The sequence below is a fragment of the Felis catus genome, chromosome A1 (genome assembly GCF_018350175.1).
Source record: "Felis catus isolate Fca126 chromosome A1, F.catus_Fca126_mat1.0, whole genome shotgun sequence".
NCBI classification, from domain to species: Eukaryota; Metazoa; Chordata; class Mammalia; order Carnivora; family Felidae; genus Felis; species Felis catus.
Genome location: NC_058368.1, coordinates 101,947,324 through 101,954,746, shown reverse-complemented (window position 1 = coordinate 101,954,746; position 7,423 = coordinate 101,947,324).

Here is a 7,423-nt window from a genome sequence, read left to right as displayed (position 1 = left end):
TAGTCCATAGCTACAATTTTCTGACCAAAAGTTTAAAAAAAAACATTACTTATTATTCGTGATTTGCATTGCAAATAGTCATAAATACGTGGTATTCAGAGCCATGTTTTCTACATCTGTGCTCTACAATTAGAAATTGATTTTACAGGATGGGGTGCTGAAAAAATTTTATAACTTTTTCAGATCTTTAAAGAGAAAGTTAGAAGCCGTGAAATACGATGTTCACTTGGGTCAAATAAAGCCTGTGGGCCTTTAAGGGGGAAAAAAAATCCCTATTCCCTGTTAAACTGAATCTCAAGTGTGTTTCGTGTGGAATGCTTTACAAAATACATCTGTTTGCTTTGGATAATAAGTTGCTAGAGAGCCTACTGGGCATAAATAATTTTGTACTCAGATATCCCCAGTTCATTCAGCAAACTTTGATCTGGTGTACCAGACGTTATCCAAGTTAATAATCCTTAGGCAATCCTATGGCTTTAGTCAGTACATTGTGCTTTTGTTATTATTATTATTTTTTTTATCAGTTTCTAAGTCCTGGAGGATGTCCATCAGCAACCGGGAAATATGTGTCTGAGTGAGCATACCAGAATGCAGGTGTATAAGTTTCAAAAACTAAAATAAACCCACACAAAACCAGTGGCTTTGTAACCAAAAATTTGTCCGTTCACGCAAGTCATTCCAGACTTATTTATAAAAATTTAAAAATGAGAAAATAAGCTAGCTGTCCAGTAAGGGCTTGGCCACATAAATCATTGTGTATTCTTAAGGTGAAATACTCTGTGTATTTCTGTTGCCATGTAACAACGTTAGCACAAACTTAGTGGCGTAAAACAACACGTATTCATTATCTTACAGTTTCTGTGAGTCAGAAGTCTTGGCATGGCTTGGCTGGGTCTTTTGCTTGGGATATAATAAGGCTGCGGTCAAGGTGTCAGCAATGTCTGCAGGGTCATCTGAGGCTTGACCGGGCAGGGATCTGCTTCCAAGCTTACTCAGGCTGTTGGCAGAATTCCAGCTCTAAGACTGAGAGCCCCAGATGCTTGCTGGCTGTCACCTGGAATTTTACCCTCAGCAAACAGTGTCCACCTGCAGTTCCTTGCCACATGGGACACCCACCATGGCCGTGCACTTCTTCAAAGCTAACAAGGGAGAGAGACCCCTGAAAGATGGATGCTACCAAGTTATGTAGCATCATAACATTCACGTACGAGTAACCTCATACACCCTGTCAATTTCACTGTGCTTTGTTGGTTAGAATCAAGTCCCAGATCCCGCACAAACTCAGAGGACACATGGAGTGTGAACACCAAGGGATGGGGATAATGTGGGCTACACTTAGGGTCTGTCCACCGCACTCAGCAACATGAAAATTATGTTTTGAAAAAAAAACATGAGATGTGGCAGATTTCTCCAAGCATGATACTAGGTTATAAGAAAGACAAAACAGTAGTAAGGCTCTTAACAACAGACATTGTTGATTACTGGGTTATAGGCATTGTTTCTTTGTATGTTTCGATGAATTCCACTTTACCTACAGTCAACATAAATTTCTCTTATTATTGGAAATAAAAAAAGGGGTGCCTGGGTGGCTCATCTGGTTAAGTGTCAAACTTTGGCTCAGATCGTGATCTCGTAGTTCATGAGTTCGAGCCCTGCATTTTTATTGTAATTAAAAAAAAGAAAGAAATATATTCTTTTTAAACTCATAATTTTGAGAATTCAAGATTAAGTTCATTTCATTACAAATTTCCCTTATTTTCATTATCAAAATAGGCCAAGATTTTTATTTAGTTTTTATTTTTTTTATACTTCTTTATTTTTGAGAGAGAGAGAGAAAGAGACAGCATGAGCAGGGGAAGGGCAGAGAGAGAGGGAGACACAGACTCTAAAGCAGGCTTCAGACTCTGAGCTCTCAGCAGAGCCTAATGCGGGGCTTCGAGCCAGGAACCACAAGATCATGACCTGAGCCTAAGTCGAACATTGAACAGACTGAGCCACCCAGGAATCCCTAGGTTCCTATTTGTTTTTAAGAGTGTTCTTTTTTAGCTGGTGATAAAGTCAATGTACTTCTTTTTTTCTTCTTTTTTTTTTTTTTTAAAGTTTATTTGAGAGAGACAGAGGAAGAGAGCACAAGCTGGGGAGGGACAGAGAGGGAGACACAGAATCCGAAGCAGCCTCCAGCCTCCCAGCTGTCAGCACAGAGCCCGACGCGGGGCTCGAACTCATGAACTGCGAGATCATGACCCGAGCCGAAGTCGGACACTCAACCAACTGAGCCACCCAGGTGCCCTTCAAGTACTTCCTTTAAGTGGAACACTTGCTTGATGGGTGGAACGTGGTTCTTCCATCAACTGGAGCTGACTCCTTGTCAGATCTAGAAGCCTTTGTTTGTAGTTACCCTTTTTTTTTTTTAAAGAATTTTATGAATCAAATAATTTTGGGGGCACCGGGGTGGCTTCGTCGGTTAAGCGCCCAGCTTCCGCTCAGGTCAGGATCTCACCGTTTGTGAGTCCAAGTGCCACATCTTGTCTGCTGGCACGGCAGAGCTCACTTCAGATCCTCTGTCCCCCACCTTTTCTCTCCCCCTCCCCCCACTCACATTCTGCCTCATCAAAAATAAATATTTTACGAAATTTTAAAAAGCATGAGATAATTGTTTGAAAAAATTAATTTCTTTAGTATGTGATCGTTTGCGGTTGCTGTTACCTCTTATTCCTTTGGGGGTTTCATCCTGAAAACAGTCATGCTGCCCGACACGGACAGGATCATGGGTTCCTCAGGCTCTTGTGTGCGGGACATAAGGTTTGCTTTGGAGATGGTGTCCCGGCGGACTAGAACCCCAGGTGCCCTTTGTTTAGTAGCTCCTCTCAGAAGTGATGAGTACTTTTTTGATAAGCTAATAACTTCAGCTAAACCAGAAAGCACCTATACAAGCATAGCGTCCTCGGGAAAGAGGTATTTCAACACCCATGCTGTCTACAGTAGATTCTTATCATGTGTTGGTGGTTGGGATTAGCTAACCGATAGACATGTATTTAGTGAAAATCTCCAGTATTCTCAGTGACAGTGTGTGTGTGTGTGTGGGGGGGGGGGGGGGGTTAGGCCCTCTAGTTGCAAAGACAAAACAATATGTGATCTTATTAGATAATCGTCACAGAATCTCTATGAAAAGGTCACAAAACTGCTTTTTCTTTCCATTTTTCAAGTTAAATGTTCTAGTCCTTAAATCTCAAAATTATTGCTTTATCTCCTGAACCATTAGAGTATTCATTCTGTGTACATGTCAGGAAAGTATACTTTGTTTCCCAAATCAAGATTTTGTAGAAGAAACAGTATTTTTTTAAGTGTTTATTTATTTTGAGAGGGGGTCTCCAGAGATAGAGGGAGAGAGTCCCAAGCAGGCTGTCTCACAGCACAGAGCCCGACGTGGGGCTCGATCTCACGAACTATGAGATCATGACCTGAGGCAAAATTGAGAGTTGGACCTTTAACCGACTGAGCTACTCAGCTGACCCTGCAGAAGAAAGAATGTTAAGAAAAACAAAAAAATAAACAATAAAGAGAAATTCTTCTAGTTTTATAAAAGTTTTAAAAAATGAACTCAAGAACTCTTTTTGTTGTTGCTGATGTTTTGGCTTTGAGATCTTAAATCAAGAGTTGTTACTTTCCCCCATAAGAACCTTATTAGAATATCGGACCACAGTTCTTAGAAGACACGTTTGGTACCGTTTGGGAACTAACCCTTGTGTGTCAGAGCTTCCTGCCAAGTCTGGTTGTTCTTGGCAATAAAGCAAACGAAAAAGATCACTTGCGTGTGAATTCAGATTGAAGCTGGTGTCCCAAGTCCGTGGCCTACATTTTTGAGAGAAATCGTACAGGAACTAAAGCACCTCATTGATGGATCCGGAATTGTAGCATTTTCTTTTTAAACTGCAGGCCGTTAGAAGAATTGTCCTAATCTATTTTCCTTATTTTTATGCAGTTCCAACTTTCTGAACTTTGTAAAACTCAGAGTACAGGATACTGAATTTCCAGTTGCTCACATATTAATGTTAAAAGGAAATTATCTGTTTGGTTTAAATTAATTTTTCTGTATAATTTTCATCTTAATCATGTATGGCTCCTCCTCAAGTAATTATCCTTTTCATGTGGTTCACTAGTTCCGTCACTGAGTTTTATGAATTGGGGGGGCTAAACAGTAATAGTTGGGTGATATATTTGAAACTAAGAGCCACTGTTTTTCCAGTTGACTAGCGTGTGTCCATGCTTGGCACATGGTAGGCATTCAATAAATATCTCTTAAATAGATGTCGAAAAATGAATGAATGAGTGAATGAAATTACTACTTTTGTAGGTCAAAATTTCATATAATTCCACTCCACAGGGGTATTGGAGGAATTAAAATGTCAGTTGGAAATTGTGTTGGCAACAGAAATGCAAGTAACATTGGCTTGAACAGTTAGGGTTTCATTTGTCACAACATGATAAGCATGGAATTTGGCAGCATGGGAGCGGGGCGTCTACCAGTGTGTGTTTAATATTTTTGGTTGCGAGACTGTGTGCATTACTACTGGTTAAATGAGAAGGAGGTAACGTCTCCTTTTCTGAAAATCTTTTGAGTTGGTTCCTGCTATGTCTCAGAGGCTATTACTGCATATCATGGCCATCCCTTGTAATGGAAGCTAGAAAATTAGGAGATTTTTGGTTGGACACATTTCCACTCCAAACAAAATCAGAGAATACTTACTGGCTGAGCACTTCAAATGTTTGCCAGCGGGTGAAATGCCCAATGGCTGCTACAGAATTACCACTGAGGAAATGGGACCTCTTATTGTTTATTCATCAACCAGTATTCTTTCCTTCTTGCAACTCTCCCAGTCACCAAAACCAGAAGTCTACATTCCGTGATGGGTTCACCTCTTAACATTTTTGCCTCCCATCCATGAAATTCTGGGAAGCCAATGGCATTTCTTAATTTAGCAAATACTGTCGATGTCTTTGCTTTTTCGTTTTAACGTTGCAGAGTATTTCAGGTGTTCAATCTTGTCACTCTTTCCTCTTTTTTAGAAGAAGTTATTGTATCCTTATTTGAACACGTGTTAAGATCCAGACGTGACAGTAGGTACTCAGGTACGTTGAATGTTGAGTAAGACGTGGCCTCTGTCGTATGAGTATGGTAATCCTGTAATTCATTATCCAAACTGGACCCTTTGTCATTGAAAGAGGGAATTAAAATAATTGTCCGGTGTTAACTGATCTGAACGGAGTGAAACCAATACTCGGTCAAATCCCGAGGTAAGGTCGCCCTACTTAAGGAGTTCACGGTCTTTTGGGGGAGAGGCAGACATATAAATAACTAATTATGATTCAGTGGGTTAAAATCATAATATTGGCATATATCAGGTGCTACAAAAACACAAAGGAGGGAGTAAGTGATCCTCCCTTGGGTGATCAGCTTTCTCATTCTAGACTTACTCTTTGTACAGGGCCAATTTCGGCACTACTCTAGATGCACACATTTGCTTGGCTTGCTGGTGTAGCCCTGGAGATAAATGTCACTAGTTTTGCAGAGGTGAGTGCAGGTTTAGAAACCCTTCACGCAGTGTTGGTCATGGCGCATGCGCACTGGCGAAATTAGCGCCCTGGGGCCTCTAGCTCATGCAGTCCTTACCCAAAACAGCCCAGAGGCAAATAGATAAATAGAAGGATATGGACGTTCCAAAGGGCAGACTTGGATCGGAGGGAATCACTGAATGAGAAGGAGCCATCGGATTTGTCCTTTGTCTTCCTTTCCTACAGACAATCTTGAGACACAGTAGTGTGTAAGGCCTCTCTGAGAACCTCCGTCCCATTTGGGAAATCGCCTGCCCCTGTTCTAAGGGTAGACAGGGAACTGTTGGAACCCTCACACGATTTCCCTCCTTTTCTGTCTCACTCCCCACCCCGCTTCCCTTTTGTTCCGTTCCTCTGGGATTGTGTCAAAGCTAAAATATGCCTGTCTTATTCTTTCTATTCTGCCCGTCAGCGCACTAACTCATCTTCACTTTTAACAATCTCTCCAGTGCCTCTTTCCCAGAGAGGACCTTTTACAAGCAGTGTGAGTGCTTGTGGTAAAGGAATGCATTTTCTTTGCATAACTGAGATCTGGAACTACCTGTAGGCACCCTCCTGTGGAGACACGGAGACAGGATACAGAAGTCTCATAAAGATATAGATGTACATGCAGTGGCTGTGCATCCAGATGGGTCTGCTCTTCTCCTGTAGTTTTAGATTCTGCAAATAGGAGAGACCCCAAAAGTGGGAAGAGAACTCTTGGGTCACCGCGTGCCATTCTGAAGTGTGGTCAGCTCTGGAAGAAGCAAATTCAGCAAGCACGCTTTGACTATGGAAATGTTGATAACCAAGGCGGTTTCCTGCCACCCCCTGCCCGATCTGGGCCTCACGTTCTTGTTGTTCATAACAGACAGTAACGCTGGCTAAAATGTACTTCAGAGATTGGTGATAACGTAGGGCAACAAGATTATGAAAAGCAGATGTCTAGGGGCTATGCCAATGTAGTGAACATTTCTAAAACTTGTTTTGCCCCTTTGGCAAAGATGTCATTAGTAGAAATAAATAGCAAAAATTCAATATAGACAGATGATACAAGGTGTATGCGATATTTCATTGCTTTATATAACATGAAGTGTATGCTATTTACATCACTTTAAATGAATTCTATTTATAAAAAACAGGACATGACCTTGAATCACAAGGAACGATTCCTTCTTTAATGTGTTGTTCCAAGCCCCTGTTAAATTTCTGACTTGTACACCTATTTGCTTTTATGTGAAATGTGAACATAGTTGCCCCAAAGCATTTTACAATTTTAATCAGGAACAGTATAATTGGTATAGTATAATCCTCCAAAAAATTTATATGTTATAGACTTAACACAGGCAACATTTCTTATCAAATATTTGAGAAGCAGGGAGTTGGGTTGATTTTTTAATGGAGCTAAGCTCTTTTCAGTAGCTTCCAAACTCATGACAACCTGTCTGAAAAAGGAGGAGAAAGAAAAACAGAGGAGAAATCTTAATGGAGAAAATCAGAAAATTACTTTGAAACTCTAGCTGAGTTTTTCTACTTTGAAAGTAGAAAAAAAGTGTTTCTACTTTGAAACACTAAGTGAAGAAGCAAATATAGAAAAATAGGAGAGGGAAACTGGGTATTTGCTTTTAATTAAGACCGGATCTTCTTCTTTGTTACCTGGTGTGTATTTTAGATTGGTCACATAGCTGAACTATTTTCCTGGTCTTGGGATCTATTTCATTGCTCACAGCAAATTTCAGGGTGGTTTTAACGAGATGTGTACGTCTGATACTGGAGCCATTGCATGTACATCTATATCTTTATGAGACTTGTATATCCTGTCTCGGTGTTT